This window comes from Varroa destructor, unplaced genomic scaffold, assembly GCF_002443255.2.
Source record: "Varroa destructor unplaced genomic scaffold, Vdes_3.0 BEIS01000001.1, whole genome shotgun sequence".
In the NCBI taxonomy this organism is placed as follows: domain Eukaryota; kingdom Metazoa; phylum Arthropoda; class Arachnida; order Mesostigmata; family Varroidae; genus Varroa; species Varroa destructor.
In genome coordinates, this window is record NW_019211454.1 from 28,335,256 (window position 1) to 28,352,999 (window position 17,744).

At 40.0% G+C, this 17,744-nt stretch overlaps 1 long non-coding RNA gene across 1 annotated transcript; it reads left to right on the forward strand.

Moving 5' to 3' along the window:
- Positions 1-4,907: 4,907 nt before the first annotated feature.
- On the forward strand, positions 4,908-7,313 carry LOC147758473 (uncharacterized). Its single transcript, XR_015318760.1, has 3 exons — positions 4,908-5,218; positions 6,104-6,424; positions 6,826-7,313. It is a non-coding gene; the product is annotated as an uncharacterized LOC147758473 (long non-coding RNA).
- Positions 7,314-17,744: the final 10,431 nt, after the last annotated feature.

Sequence of the window (17,744 nt, forward strand, 5' to 3'; positions counted from 1 at the left end):
GGCCACGGCAGAACACGAAATACATTTTTTCCTGCTTTGTGGGTTCTTCTTGGGTCTCACAGTTGTATCCTACCCGAGGCGCTAGGCCAGAAGACGTGAAATCGACAACGACCAATGCCCTTCGGTTAATTAACAGAAAATACTTGTTATGTATTTTTGATGTCTCAACCTTCAATGTCTTTGCAATCGGTATATAAACAATCCGTCTGTCGTCACCACAGAGCAGACGCTGAGCGTTATAGAGTACACGATGGGTAAATGCCGATGACTTCGGCCAATGAACCAGAAATCTATTCACCCTATTCCCAATTCAGATACTGAGTTTGTGTGTCGCGAAGCTAGAATCGTTCGCAAGTGCAAAAGGGACAAATAAAATAACATCACACTGAATTGAGAGCGCGCGTCTATTGCTACCGCTCTGTGAACTTATCTGTTTACCTCGCTTCTGCGGTGGGACAGATATAAGAAAACAGCAAGTTTAAAGGCTGTTAACCGATAATTCCTGGTAGCTAGTAGCCTTGCGAGGCATGAACGATGCTAGAACGGTGCACGTATGTTCCTACCGACTTCGTGTCGAAGAGACTGTTCTGATTTGTTCAGAAGTGAATTTAAATAGTTATACGATGCAACCATATCGGGCCCTGCGAGATGTTTGGCGAGAAACGCTTCTTGAAACAGAGCTTTCTATCCTGTTATTCGAAAATTGAGTTTAAACGATTTGTAGACGTGGTACTCACGAACCACTAGTTTGATAAGGCCACGATGGAGGTAGTCAAATAGGTGTTCAAGTGGGATGCCTAGTCGAAAAGGGCACACATCCAGCTTCAGGGCCTCTTTGGTCTGTCAACACCTGTAATGAGCACAAAACGACAATATCGAAATGTACCCATCTTCTAAGTAACAATGACGAATCTAAATAGAGCCTCTCAAAACTCGACCGTAATAATATAATAAATGCACAGCTTCAGTTCATTATCAGCTAATTAGTAATGAATACATTTGCTTAACATATCCCTTTTGCAAGTCGGGCGTCGGAAATGGAAGAACCTAAACACCATATATAGCGCATCTGCATGGACAAGACTGAGCTAGCTATTCGTATTAGGGGATTTTTTACAATAAAAAGAGACTTTTTCAATATTGTTAACAACTTGTTTTCTTCAGATGCGACTGTTGAGCCTCGTTTCGTTCTTCGCTAGCACCGCTTAGCAACATGATCAGCCATAGCGCCTTCAATGGACCGGACGATGTTAATGTCCTCGCTCTCAGATAAGCTTAGTATTTTTGTCAGACATTTTTTTAAAACGGGTCGTAATTGAAGCTCTTTGTAAAACCCTTCGTAAAGTCCTCGAAAACTAACATGCTAATAGGTCCAAAAATGGCTGATTTTCAATCAAACATGAGTAAAGATATATGAGATGATGAGAAGCTTATGAAAATTGCTCCGGCTGAACGTCCGTATTTTAAAAAATGCCTGTGCGCATATCTAAGAAATATCTGTGCGTCGCACGACGATTAACCGTGCAAGTATCCCTTGTTTGTCCGCTATTTCCCCGAACGATATCTCGAGGCAAACACATAACCTATTAAGTTATTACGGGGACCGATATTATAACACGACGTCTATGCGGGCATCATCTAGTGGTGAGAATACGTGCATGAATGATTGTAATATTATGGCAGAACCACAAATAACTTAAATTAGGTCAAATTTCCTTTTACCAGCTAAAGTTATTTTTGTGGGGCTTGTTATGGCGTCAGGACATGGAGACCCGGGTTGTCAATAATCCAAATCTAATTTATGTCTAGTAGAATAGAAATTCTGTATTCAACTAACAGCATCTAGTTATTCGCTAAGACAAAACTAATTTACCTAGAAGTCAAATAAAGTAGATTGATCTGAAATTTGTTTTGCATACACGCTTATATCTATTAATTTGAATGAAGGACGGCCGGGCCTCAAACGACCGCGTATAGGGCGACCATAAATCTAAGGGTTTCAAGTTTTTAACACAGTGAACTTCGCGCTGTTTCGAAGAGCCGCTCCAATGCTCCGAGTTATTTCGACAATAAAAAGCGCAGTGATTTTCTTAGAATCTGCATATAGTACGGCCCGGACGGAGAGCTACTGAAGGAACCCTCACAAATGGATGGATAAGTGGCTTGTCTTTCATTTTATATGAGCGCTTAGTAGATAGCCTTTGCTAGTGGTGGTTCTGTTACGCTAGCTTTTGATTTTGCCTGTAATAATGCCAAAATAATGTATTGAAAATCAGCCATTTCGCCCATCCTATGCTACGTCTACGCCGGCACGCTTCTTGTTCGCTCAGCCTGTCGAAGTGATACGAAGATCGGATTGCCCACAGCAATCTGTTCGTGCTCATACGTCCGTTTGCTAGCGGCCGCTGGTTCGTTCAACACATCGTATCCATGTTACGGGCAGGGCTTTGTATTCAAGTGCATTTAGGCTTAAGAATACAAATATCCCGCTGAGAACGCCTCGACCTCTTTTATTCTCTGCTGGAGTCGTCGACAGCCGCTGAGCGTCGCAACTGCCAGTCTTTCCAAATTCGAATATTGCTACCGTAGCCGTCGCGGCTTGAGCGGTTTTCCCTGACGCACATAGCCTTGAAATATTCCTGGCTTCCCCACTTTAACTGAATCTCTGGCTGCCGAAGCAACTCTGCTCGAGGGGCGACAGCATCTGGTTTTCCTTATAAGAAGAGTACCCATATAGAAGAAGCCTTGCAGAAAGTCTTACCAGAAAAACCTCTTAAATTCCCCCTGATTCCGCTGCCAGTGGCTGCGTCGCCACACTTTCACTGCTGCTGCTCCTCCTTTTGCTGTTAATACCGTCACTGGCGCCATCCACTGGTTAGCCGTTCGCTCCTTGTCAGGTTTTATTTTGCTTTCTAGCATTGCCCCGCTGTTCTTCTTTGAATTTAAAATTGGTTTCCGCGATCTAATTGTGACTCAGCCACGATCTGCCCGTGGCCTCAAGCGGAACGCAACGAACGGAGAGGATGGAAGAAAGGAAAAGACCTTCCATATGACATTATATGGGCAGCTTGATTTGACTCTGCTCATCCGTGAATTTTGTTGGAGTAGCACTGGCGACTAGCACGCAAAAACGGACTATGTTATAAGCGGCCTCCGCAGCTTAAATTTGATCGACAGAAACGAGCATGCCCAAGCCCAAAGAACAGTTAGGATTCCAGCAGTAGTGACGATTGTGATAGTTGGAACGGTGCTGGCGGCTATACGATTGATTCTTTCCAGGCATTTTCGGTAGCCCGTACCATGTGCGTCCCCTCATGTCAAAATTGCCGTAGTTTTGATTTTAACTGCATTTCCTTGAAAATCTTCTAACAAGAGAACAAAGTCATGTGTTCCAAACAATAATTTTTTCAATTCAACAATAATTCCTTGTTGCGTGCTCTTTGCTGTCTTGTAGGGCTAATGTCAGCGAAGAACAAACTGTCATAGGATACCGCTGGCTAACTTCATACTAACAAGTCTTACTGGCAACAGTACTGCGCTAGATCTTAATCAATGCAGAAGTAATCTTCTCTCGACTTTTTTTCATTAGAGACAGCAGTGTTTCGAAAACTAACACCGTTTGACTAGTCGTCTACAGCGAAAATAGCAGACGCTTACGTAAACCCCATCGCACTGAAAACCATGCCCGAAGTGTGCTGCGAGAGACTTGCGTTGTCTGAACAACTTCACATTATTTGTGTTGTTTGAAACTTTCTGTGAAAATTATGCTGAATGAAGCAATGCGGTCACTGTGTATCGCGTGAAAAATTCTGCTACGAACTATATTTTAGAACTAGCTCCGCGTTCACCAAAATTGCCGCTTGATAACCAGCCGTCCTTCGAAATCACCTATTTAATAAGTACAGTGTGCCTTTTACCTTTATGAGGCAAATAAAATGTGCTTAATAGCAAAATAGGCGCGGGCGGACGCTTAAGGGACCCCTTTAATGGACTATAAAGAGATTTAGCCTCTAGTATTTCGGTCGCACGTAAATGCATAAGCCCTTGCCTCTATCAAACAAAATTGGCATTACGGACGCCGTTACGCCTAACACGACACATCGCAGAAAGAAAATCAGCGTTATCCAAGCGCTCTGGTCGATTTAGCTTAGACAAACAAACGCACAAGAAGTCACTTTTACCAGTGTAGTAAATACAGGGTGTTCTAAAAAAAAAAACGAATGAGTATATATGCTCATAACTGCAGAATATCAATAGCGTTATTGATGGTTTTTTTTTTAACATGGTTTATATACTATCGGCAGAAATGGCTTCGATTTGTCATCGTGCGAATACGGTCAGGATGCAACTTAACTACGACGTAAACATTTGCCTATAGAAATAGTTCAGTTGGTCTGACCAATCACCTTTGTGGAAATAGCACGTTAATCAATGGCCAACTGTTTGGCTCGATGCTACACAGATAGGAACCGCGATTACTCGAATGCTTTATACGCTACAATGGGCTTTGTCGGAGGTTTTAACGCAGAGTCAGTGAAGGCCAGTTTTCCTAAATCTTCAGCGTCTGTCTAATTTTTGCTTGTTACTTGCTCATTGACAGAGGTAAGTAGTCAATATTTCTTGCTCGGACGATCAGTGTTGCTCGATAGCATCACTAGCAAGCTTATCTACCTAGCTTAGTATATACCATAAAATTTATATGCTATATTTATAATCGTTAAAAACAAATGTCTTCTACTCCTCCAAGTAATGACAAACAATAGTCAACCATTAGCAATGACAAATTTTTTAACAATATTGGTATCGAGCTTCCTAATGACAACGCCTAGGTGATGATGCCCAATGATCGGCGAATTCTCGTTTCTGTTAAGTGAGGTGCATATTCTTCAAATCAAGCTATTGGCCTAACTCCTCTCTGCAAACAGAAACGATATTGTTTTTGTCGAAATATAAGCTAAAATGATCATTACTGCTTGGAACACACGAAACGTTCCGGCTTCATGACGGTAACCTCAAAAGGCAAATCAAATAATTATTTAACGTATCCAGCTACATTTGTTATGTCGCGCAGCTCTCCTGCAGGTGTGCCAATGTTGGATACGTGAGCGCACAAATGAATACTTAGTGCTCCTGGGAATTGAAGTGCAGCTCAGGATGGTCGTGTTGAATCGAAGGCCGGTTAAAAGAGAGACGGACAGAATTTGCTAATTTTATTCGAGTAAGTTGGGATGAAACCTGCACTATCCTGTAATTAAAAAAAAAAAATGAAGAACTTTTAATTAAGTGCAACGGTGGTTTTTTCAATATAGCTGTTTTCTTTGTTTTCGCAATACAAATAGGTAAAGTATATATATTCAAAAATAAATAAACCAATTCAGTATTTAGCATTTATTCCTAAATCGATTTAGTACAATCGGCTGGGGCTGGGGCTTGGGCTGGGGCTGCTGCTGCATGCAGATCTGACCGGTTTCAAAAGTAATCGAAATACGTAAAATGAACTTCATGAAAGATCTGATAGTAGTAGAGATTCGTTTTTCTACGGATATTAATTAGAAAACGCACTACTGTGGCATTAGTATCATGATAACGCCGTCGTAACGGTAGCAGTAACAGCGGTGGTGGTTCAGGCGTTATCTTCATGCAAGCACAAACAGCATCGTTGTAATTAAACTGTTCATTAGCTATGATGTAAAAAATTTATTATTTTATTGATCATAGCAAAATACAGTACGAGCTTTTTCTTGAGTGATAATGCGCTATGGAACTAAGGCACTAGTAACGTAGATCAATTTCTCAAAGCTTTCAACGCTATATTGAACAAAGTAACGAATTACCGTCATCTAACCTTGTTAACGGCTGACTCGGACATGTTGCTCGGAACATGGAGGGTATCTTAGCTTTAGAACTTTTAGTTTATATGCTTATTTTATACCGTTTTGCTTAGAAACAATTCAAAAAAACGCTCGTTAAAGCAGCCTTTTCGTTTGCAGACTCATTCGAAGGATACCGATTTTACCCTGAACTGTTACACGCAATCCAAGTCCAATATAACTAATCCCGTATGTGACGGCCTCTCTAACAACGCGATGCTTACATTTTTAAGGTTGAGAATGTGCGAACTACACGTTAATGATCACCGCACATAGAAGGACATCAGGAATGACAAGGCCTCAACTTGTGAAAGCTTTGTGCGATCTCTCGAGAAACAGCTTGCGTTTATAGCGTGAAAATCTATTTGAAGCGCAAAACAGCCGTTTATGCGAAGTCCTTTTCTAAAGACGGGTGGAGGTGGAAGTCTTTATCTTTATAGGGTTTAGGCGATTGTCCGAGAGCCACATGAAGAGTATCGCTCAATCTATAACCTTCAAATACGCCAAGTGGTCAAAGACAACAATACAATACAACACCGCATTACATTCTAAAGGTAAACATCTTGGAACTTCCAGCACGAGAAACTTCCTTTATCCAGCCGCTCGGCGTGTTTATATTTTAGGCTTTTCGAAATGCTCTCAAGTAATCTTATTCCACGAATCCAGTAATTTTATTCGTTTCCACAGGCAGGTTCATAATCTACAAGCGTGAACGTTTCTTGGCGGTACTGGAACCTATATGGGATCAGTTTTATAATCTGCGTTTTAAATCCTTTGATATACCGGGACAAAAAGCGTGCATCTCGATAAGGAAACCTAGCGGATATTTGTTACAGGTCAAGCGTTTTTATGAGTGCGATCATAACGGATGCATCTTTGTGAATTATGTATAATCTTACTACTATAAACGTATATTAGATATTTTTCGCCATTTAATTTCTGACTATTTCTATAGGTGCGAATGGATTCGAAATGACGGTCAGAATTGACATACGCGAACGTCATGGCACTGCCAGTGTATCCCGACCGTCTCTTGTAATAACGGTACCACCTATCCGCTCTACTCTATTGTTAATGTCTCGATAATATCCGAAAGCTGAAGAGTATTCAGAGTGGTGTCAAAACTGTTTTTCATTTCCATAAAATCAACGTAATATTTTTTACTGTACCTCTCTAATACTATATAATATGAAATTAGTTTTAGGCATTTGTGTTGTTTGTGACCAATATTCGTATGCATCAGGCAGTCTCACCGATCTAATAGACGCTTTAAAGCCAGATTTACTAATCAGCTTAATTTTAAAAAAATATGTCAGTGTGGTCTATATATACATACTGTTCGATGCGGTGACTTATTATGTGGCCAAGCCTCTCACTGAAAGAGACAAGGAATCGCTGCTTCAGGTCCCGTCAACGATACGTACTACATAACCCGTGTTAATAAAAGAAGTTTTTATATCAATATTTTTATATTATTAGTCGGTATTAAAAATAAAACTATTTCCATCGTAAAGTTGGCTTCAGATTTCTCAAAAAATTTATAATAATCTATCCGTTAGAATACATCTCATATTTATCTAGCAGAAAACTGCCGTTTACCGCTCTACCCACGAAGTTAAACCCAATACCTAAAGGCTTTTCTATTTCTGTAAAGACGTACAGTCAGTAAGCCCCTCAATAGCCTTTTATTGCCACTTAATCAAGTGGGATTGGTGCATGATTCATGAACAGGTTTGAGCATTTAAAATGCGAAAGTAGATTGTGAAAATAAGCAAAAACATACCCTAAAACCTTTTATAGCTGATATTATTAACACAGCATTATACACAAATCCCTACTAATAGTACGCTATAGTATAGATGCTGGAATCTAGTCCTAGTTACGAACAAACTTAATCTCTAAAATTTGGGTGAAAATAGTTTCAAAAAATGTAAAATCCCTACAAACATAGACTCTTTGAACTCTAGAGACAAAAAAGTCCAAATTCCAAACCAGTATCAAGTCATATGGGTTATATGGGGTATACCGCCTCTCTCTCTAATAAAGGTCGAGGTTGAAGTATATCCACCGTACGCATTGACCTCAATCTCGAAAGCAGCAGACTAAATTTTGGGTACCGGGGGGCGGGGGCGGCGGGGGGGCAAAATCCTTGAAAAAGTCAAACTTATCCCTGCAACCTCGTCGCTACGGCAAGTCATTAGGGTACAATCGTTCTTGCAGTTGACGCGTAGCGTAACTCGATCGGTCACAGCTGGCGAGCGGGTGGGTTTGCTGTCCGGCCAGCTGCCGCTAGCAACTCTTTGTATAGTTTGTCTCTTGCTACTCTTAAACTATGCTTTGATTTTGGAGCTTCACTGAGCACCCGTTAGCATTCAGCATGCTAAAGCCTTTAGTGCTAGTGCTACTTATTATCGACTGCGTTATTTCTTAGTTCGGGTATAGGGAAACGGCAGGTTCGCTTGGGTTATGTTATTTGCTAAACTGAATCTACAAAGTTTATTACGATTTCATTTTGTTTACTAAGTTGTTCTGGCAGTGTTCTTCGAAAGTAAGGACTCAACATACAGTCCGATATAAAAATTAATTCAATAATAACTTTCATACCTGAATGCAAAGGCTTGACGGTTTTTTCTTACAGTAGTGAAGTTTATAATGATCATTCGCTACAGATGTTTGTAACAAGTTGTCTAACCATCCTATTGTCTAGTTGACTATGGAGTTAGAAGGTAGTGGGCAAAGATCGAAAACCAGGCCACGTTTACTTTTCCGACTTAGGCCGATGACGGCTTCCTAGCCTTCGGTATTTTTTTCTAATGATGGCTTCGTGTTAATCCCTTCTCTAATGCGGTTAAGTTGGCACATGCATTAATATGTGTATTTGCAATATTCTAATTTACAAAATGACAACTATGTGTTTGCTTATATTTTAATATATAACATTGACCTGAAGGAAAAATTATGTGATTTTATATTCGGGAAACATAATTATAGTACAATTTAACTTAATATATAATTTTTGATAATGATTTATGGTACATCTGTCCAGTGTTGGGCACTTCGAGCAGCGCAATAGGGAGGACAAAGCATATGAAGACGGTGTGTCCACAAGGTCACGCTTACCATAGTAGTGTTGTAAGAAAGCCCGAAAGCTGAAAGAGCCACATTCCTCCTATTACACATAATATTGCATTGTTTCTTAACTGAACGACCTTAATTAAAATTTGAATTTGATACGACCCAACCACGGACCTTTACTATTAGCCCTTTCTGTTTAATTCTCCTAGAACTATGTTAGTAGTTCCGTAATTCTTATCCGATTACATTTAGTTGATCTCCTTGGATTCATTGATTGCCTTGGATTAGCTGACCTCATGACTCCTTGGTGCCAGGGATTTTGCGTTTGAGTGATGTGTTGTTCTGCTACGCTTGTTTTGGTACCCCGCTGGAAAAATGCAGTTCTCTTATGGCGAACTCTCCCACTCCTTCTATTCAGTCCAACTGCAGTTAATTTCATATGAAAACAGCATGTGTTCTGCAATATATAAGACAATATCTATGACTGAGGAAGACTTCAAGATTTCCAATATAAAATGAGAAAAATTTTACTCTGCCTTTGAATGTGATGTTAACCTCCCGCATTGCCTGCGGCAGATCCTCATCCTGTTGCGGTTATTCCCGCTTTTCATTGGTACATTGTCGTAATCATCCCAATGTCTTACCGTGCTTTGGTTGTTTTTCTAATTTAACTAATTCGACTGGTATTTCGGACTGACAGCTCTTATAACTTTTCAACTTTTTTTTTCAAAAATATAAAAAATATATAAAAACCTATATTCCTGTTTTGTGTCTATTATTTAAAGCTAAAAAATAGGAACTTTTCCTATGTGATTCTTCTGGGCCGGTTGTCAGCAGCTGTCGGACACCGAATTGACAAAAGAAACTTTGTTATCAGATCAGCACTATGGGTTCAAGGTGATTCTTCTAGGCGGGCAATCGCCTAGACAAACGGGTACTCAGTGTTAACACTAGATAGACTAGGATGCTTTATGTTGCGCTCGTTTTACCATCGATTGGTTTATCTTCGTAGTTTGGTACAGCCAACTTGTATTGTATTAAGCTAATGAGATAAATAGCTTGTAATAAGCTTGAGCATATGTTTACGATCCCGCAGATTTCGCCCTACAATCGCTTTGCTATTGCTCGTCTCCGCCAGTTTGACTCATTGATGTTGTGCATCTGCTAGCCCCGTTAAAAAAGAAGGCCCGTAAAAAAAAGACTTAAAATTTTACAATACAGTCCAGTTTGAATAGAGGCTGTTGCGACCTCTTCGGCAGTGTACAACTGGGCGCGCCATCAGATAAACATGAAAGCTAATAGGGCATAACCGATCACAGTTTGAAAACGTCGTTTCTGTTTGTGTTTTTATTTACTCCATTTATATGTTTAGGTAAACACAAGATAGCCTGCTCCGCCGCAGACGCTCGCACTGTTCTTCACTTTGCGTGTCAGTGTACAGATTTTTCTCGCTCAACCCGCATTAGATCAATTCACTGAACCAGGACGACACTCTGCCAGATCGAGAAAAATCGGTCTAAGCCTATAGTGAAAAATTACTCGGCGGGTTTCAATTTTAAAGAGATCCGATTATGTGAAAGAAGCTGTGAATCGCGAAAGTTAGGTTATATGCGTGTATCGGAAAGTCTGCTTGAATGACGATAACAGAAGATCATTTGTAAAGGCAGAAGAAACTGGGTTTGAGAGACCCCCTTTGCAAGGCAATAAGTAGCTGAGAGAACATGCTCCTCTTTGCATTGTTATATAATTCTGCTGTGAATATAGTCGGTGCGAATTTTTTCAGTAAAAAATATGGTCTAAGCAGCAAAGCCCCTGCACAGGGAGTCCTTAACACTAATTATCTGTAAAATATTTGCAGTAAAAATAGATTTTGGTGTTGGATGTCTGGTCCGTACATCTTTTGTTGTACAGTGCATACCTAATGTCATCCCCTATAGCAGACAGACATCGTGGATATTCTGTGTCCTAAATTTTTATAAAGGCTTGTCTTTCGCAATGATAGTTCGCGCGTTCTCACAAAGGATGATGAATCTGTGAAGGCTTTTATGCGTCTCGTGTTGAATTCATTATCGTAATTTTGAAGATGTCGCTATGAGTTCTGACCCTTTAAGCGCTAACATGAAAGCCATGCGAGCGAGACAACTATGAAAGCGTACAGATGTTAACATCGTCATAATTTCCTGCTCCTAACAGAAAAGATTGAACGACTTTTCTCCATAATAATAGAAAAAAGAAAAAGAATCATGCTACGACCTATTTGGTAAATCTTCTGTTATGCCTTTGATCATCATAATGACTACGGTCTCCTAATCCTCATTACCTGTGTGGGCATGCTGTTGGCTGAGGTATGATTCTAGCTTAAATAAATCCAAGCAGTTCGATATCTGACGTTCATCGCGGCTGAACCGTTCTGAGAAATATCGATTTTATCCTAGTGTACTGTTATTATTTGCTTAACGAGGACCTAAATAACTATTGAGGAACAATAATTTAACATAAAAAATAGAAGAAAATATTTTCGCATCGTACAGCCGATATTTTTTGAGAAGGGTCGACAACACGTGTCTCTTATCTCAAGCCTTCAGTTCCTCATCATATCATTCCATGTCGGCAAAAAAAGCATTGCCTATATAATATTTTGAACGGATACTGTGAGTCCCTATGTTTCGTTGCCAACGAGGCACTGGCCGAGTTTTGTCGAGTCGTTGCACAAAATACGCACTAGCTTAAGCTCATTTCTATACTGATTGACGCGTTAAACCCCAAAGTAGAGTAAAAATCGCAAATAGGATCATTTTCAATTCGATAGCACTATGTACACTTCCAGAATTTGGTTAATCGCTACGGTTATTAACGAGTGGAAATTTATTCTTGCCACGATAGGCCTGTTTGAACACTGGTCCATTTGCGATTCGTACGGCCGCAGGCCGATCTACTAAACGGTTGGACACGACAGACGTTCTAAGGCATGGCTATCGTTATGACTATCTAATCTCGTCTTTGGGTTATTTTGTTCGAGTTTTGCAACATGCCCACACCCTAAATGAAAGCATTCTTGATACAATAAACGTCCCTTATTTGTTTATCCGAGTTACAAAAAACAGAAAATTATTTTTTTTGCTTTTTTCGCCATTTTGTTTCGCCAGATATTAAGAAAAGAAGCGGAGCAGTAGGCAGACAACGGACATTATATGTAACGATGTACAGTGACGTTTTTCATTTTAACTACTTTTTTTTTTTCTCTAAATATTTCGCCATCCTAAGCAATTACTTAGTCAAAACTTGGGCTTATTTGGGTAATATCGTAGGCGACTTTTGGTATTGCTTATCTACAGTATATTATCTCTTCATTTCTGTCGAGCATGTCAAAATGTTAGTTCTATTCTCTGTTTCACGACCATTGTATTGTAAAAGTCACGATTTTTTGAAGAGCGATTTATCTGCAGATGGTAAAGCATTGACATATATATACATAGTGCTGAAACAAACGGGTCCAGTAACTTGTCGGCTAAGCAGAGTAGTGTGTACGACACGGCAATTTTAACTAGAAAATAAGGCATCATTCTGAGAAATCAGTTAACCTCAGTTGCATATCTGTCCCGAATTTGTATCCATCAATAGAAGGATTCGGGGTCAATGATCGTCTTCTTTTAGCTTCAAAAAGTTCCGCAGTTCCAAGCGGTTCAGCAGCTTACAACTTGGCAAGTGCGTGAGAAGGCAATTGAACTTTTGAGGCGAGGCCGAAATCGCTGTCAATGTTTAGCTTTGCACCCAGAAATAACTTCACATCAATACGTGGGCGGTTTATGTCTAAACGCAGAGTAGGCCGTACGTTACGTTTGAAAACATATGGGAATAACGCGGCCGAATGCTAAGACGCAAGCCATAAATAATCTGGTTTTTCAGCAGTTCAAGAAAACACAGCTCCAATAGCATGAAACCGCTGATTTACTAGTAGAAATTAGGTTTTCAATTAAACGACCTGAAAACGACTTTTTCTCGCTATGTATTTTTAAAACAACTGTAGATTTAGTCAGGCCGAGCGCCTGTTTCGCATGACACACTTTTGATGGCTGTAACGCTTGAAAATATAAACATGCCAAACTAAAAATATAAGCATTATACAAAATATACTAAGCACTGAATTTTTAAGTTTTTAGTCCGCTTCTAAAATTTTTGCCGTTATCCACACCCCTGCCTGTACCGCTCACACATGTTATTCTATAGATCGGCTGATTTCGCTAAAGCGAGCGGTTTTTGACTTTCAAAGAGGTCCGTTTAAAAATAAAGAGCTACATGAAGTACTCGTCCGCTGAGCTTGCGCGCCAAGGTAGTTAAACCATTTAAGTAGTTTGCGTTACCTTTCCAAGAGGATCCATAGACACACGATACAGAGTCAAAGCTGGTTAGATCAACAACGATTATATATCACCTTTATACTATAATATAACTGCAAATATGTACTTTTAGTTCTACGTTATGATAAATCTTAGTATACCTTTACTATGATCACCCTGTATAATCATGTCTGTGCAGGAAGGTTGGAACAGTTTCAGAGACCATTACGACTTTTATCTTCAAGCGTAAACATTAGTGTAACGTAGCTTCCTTTGACCTGGAAGTGCTAGTAGATCTGAGCCGCGCTTTTGTCCTGGCAGTTTCGTTTTCATGAAAACAGGATAAAATATTTTACGTAAAAGCAACATGCATAGAAATGAACCTGGCGCCATTTTTTCGGGCGCTTATTGTGTCATTCGACTGAAGAGCTTATTATCACTAGGTGCCATATTTATTTACTTCGAGCACAAATATAAATGGCACCAAATTATAATGTTTAGATACTTAGATAACGTAGTGACTTTACTTGCAAAACTAGCTAGGTCCGCACCGTAGCGAAAAATAATCTCTTGATTTTGCCGGTCCCCGAATATCTAATATATCATTTTCGAAACCAGTAGAACAGATGACGGTCTGCGCCGGCTGGATAGAACGATGCTTGGCTTGTATGTGTGTATTTTGAAAGTAAGCTTAAACTGGTGTGCAACAGAATCCTTGGTACCTGCTGTTTACAAGGCGTCCGACCCGATGCGGTCCACCCAATTATTTTGTAAATGACTCAGCGGGCATGTAAGTAAAAATAAATCCGGCCTAGAGATAGACGATTATGTAAATATCACTAAGCCGGAATTCATTGGTTTCCTTCTACTAATATTACATATCAGGCAACTTATTTTGTGGAGCAGTTTGCACTTTGTAGTTGCATCGAGTAACTTAGTGGGACCTTGCTGCACTTCTGTTAACAGCCGTACGCGCCTAAATGAAACGGAAATTATCAGCTATACGCATAGCTTTCGGATTTCACCATAACCTACACACGTACTTAGCTAACGTACCTGTCAAGCGAACGATAATAAATAAAACTTCCTCTTTTGGCTTGCCTGCCTTTCTAATATCTTTTGATGCAATAATTTTGCCTACTGGGCTACGATGTCCTTGAGGGCAGCTATCGTTTTTAAGCTAGAAATTGCAAGTAGCCAACTATAGGTGAGTTAACTCTGCCACGGACATAGTCGCTAACAATAACAACTGAAACAAGTATAAGGCCTACATGCGGAGTCGTTTTCCAGCTACCCGCGTAGTGTCGCTCTTATTTCTGTCTTCGAAAACTATCATCCTTTAGCCAATCAATTAAAAAGTTTCACTGGCTGTGAGCGTCCCCTCTGCCCCCCTGCCGGGGGCCACAAACATTCATTCGTTATATCAAGAGCGGTATGTACGTTTTCTACCTAATCTACTGTTTTCGTTGAGCGTTTGACGTAAAGAAACTTTATTTCCTTTAATCTCATTAGATCTTCGTTATCCACATGGTATACTTAGTACGTTTGATCTCGCTTCGAAGTGGAATCCTTGATTGGGTAGCAAAGTTTAGCATAACTTTCCTTTTTCACACAAATTATATTTTGGGCGGAAGCTATTATCTATTAATTCAGAAAGTAGAATATAAATATATATGAAAGTAAATTTTTAGATGATTAAATGCATTTGCGTAGCTTAGAACGTTTCTCGAACATCTTAGAACACCTCGAAACCTAAAATAGATAATAGTAGACGTTTTCAGCTCTTACACCATTAACTTTAACGAGAAATTCTACGAGCATAAAAATATCAGTTTTTAATTTTGCCAGTTTCGTGATCTCAAGGATCCGCTGTGATATGTTTTTAAGTTAGTCATTTTCCGCTCGTGTCCGGCTAACTTCATACGCAAGTGTCTTGTATTGGATAAACAAAAGGATTAGATGGACAAAGCATTAGAACATATGCATTACATCTTTGTTATAGCATAAAATAAGACTAAACTCAGAGCTAGGTAAACGGGGCAACAAATCTGAAATCGAGCAGTAAGAGTGGCTAGTTATGAGAGGGCATAACTCTGACTGATGCCAAATAGGTTTAGATATATGGAATCACGACTGAAACAAAAGTCTAAAACAACCAGTAATGCTGCCTCTGGGTACCTATAGCTAACTATACACAATGAAGTGTAATTGGCCTGTGATACGGAACGATACTAATTATATTTGCATTGTGTATAGTTGCTTCGAGTCTGTGTCCGGTGCTGCTTTAAAGTTTTTTTTTTTCCGCCATAATTAGCTAAGCTAACCTATGCTGATGTAGCTTGCTTTGTCTGAAAACAAAATGCTTTTTTCATCCAACGAGTCGTATTGCTATCCCTTTAATTCTGTTGCTTCACAATGTAAAATGCTAATCTAGCTATTACTGAAGAAATTTCGAGAAAACACGGACGATTTTGAGAACATTTTTTATGATGATATGGAATATGGCCCGGTTTGTTTTGCAAAAGTTGGGAATTCTACTGATTATACGTACTCTGGGCAGAGCCGCGTCGCTGTTAATTGAGCGGTTGTCCAGCACTGGAGTTCGAGTGGAAACATCTATGTGTATACCCGTTACACTTGTGGGTATTTTTCGGCATAAGATCGAGTATTACCTTTTTTCGAGTGGATGCCGTTTGACAGGTTGGAACGGATCCATGCCGATGAGATGCTTCCAGCTTTTCGGAAACACCCTTTCTGCCTGTTTCCCATACAAACAAATGATCGTTGATTGTCCATGGGACAAAAAGTGGGTATCCTGCAGGCAGTTCCATTAACCTGCAGTATCAGCAGGAGCAACAGTGGACGAGAATGGATATAGTCGATGGTTCGAGGGAAATACGGTTTGCAGTGAATAAGCCAGCCAGCCAATGTTTGCATTATAATATTATCTAAGTATTATAAGCTAAATGCGGCAAAACGAGTAAGAGTTGTTGACGTTATGAATAAATTGAACGAATAATGAATACATAAAATTCTAAGGACGCTATGTGTAGGCAAAGGCTCCTATGCTGTACCGTATTAACATAACGGCCATTCTTAGGCTATTAAATTAGCACAGTAAGTCTTTCTAATAGTAAATAGTATTTTTACTAAAAATAGATCGTATCCGTATCATAGCAATAATAGGGATCATACCTGGTACTAAACTTTTTTTTTTCGGTTTGTGTATATATATAATTTGAGCACTCGGATATAAATTCATGTAGTGCGAAGCTTGTCAGACGCCATGAAGCTTGAAACCAACGTCTTACTCAACTGTAATTCAACTTTTGGCTCCTGTTTCCCTGATTAGAGAGATTTTCGCAAGGTTTTTAGAAGTTCGAAACGCTGGCCAAAGGAGCATCAAAATCTGGAGCAAAGAAACATTGTCTGTTGAGCTTATTAGCCACTACGCATGCGCATGAATTAGAGATCTGTATCTGAGGAGAACTTTTTCAATTATCCTGATATTTTTCTCATTTTGCCAAAGAGTGTCGTCATACGCCACTGCAGTCTTGGTATATTTATCACAATTAAAAACTGAACATTCCTGAACCTGCTATAACACACGACATGTTATGTGTGAGTTCGTGGGAAACTGCAGCCAGCGCGGTCCACTGCGACTATTCTCCCTGTATCCTTCATTTATCTCGTTTCAGGCCGAAAGATTTTCAGGCACACCGCGCCTATATTTCAAATCTACGGCGCCTGTCACCAAGCTTTTCCCTTTGTGCCGGCTTCGGTGCGGCTTTTTCCTAATTTTGGCCTTTTCTCAGTTCGCTCGCTAGCCTTTTTTCCAGTGATGCGGCTGGTTCGTCTCGCTCGGCTTGCCTAGAGCTGCGCATTGTTGCACATGAGAAATATGAGGGTCACGCCAATTTCCACACGAGTCGCCCGCTGCCCGACTTCGAAACCCCAAAAGTCCGTGTCCCTTGGCCGTTATTTTTTGTCGGTCCGCTCACACGCAAAAGCCCTCACAACCTTTCACCGTTCCAGCCTTCGAATCCTGCCAACGAATAAGCAGTTCCTCTAGTCGGAGAACCAACACTTGGCCAAGAAGAAATGTATCTGTTCCCCGATATTCTCGAGGTCGATAGCGTTAGCGAGCAAAGAAAGATGATAAAACTGTGTGACTGTTCCAAGATGATGCCAGATGTTAGAGGTCACAGACGTTGAGGGCGGGCTATATATATTTTTTTCTAGATTTTCTTTCACGGTCCTTTCCTCTCGTAACATTGCTGCTTTATTCTATCCATATCTGTTATTATACGAATGCATAAATCATTGGAATGTATGGGATGGTATTCAGACTGGTCACAGATGTACGCTGTATGTTAAGGAAAAAATGCACCGTCACTTTCAGTTTGTGCTTTTACATTTTTATTTGATTTAATTATCGTTGGATAGATGATACTTTTGCTTT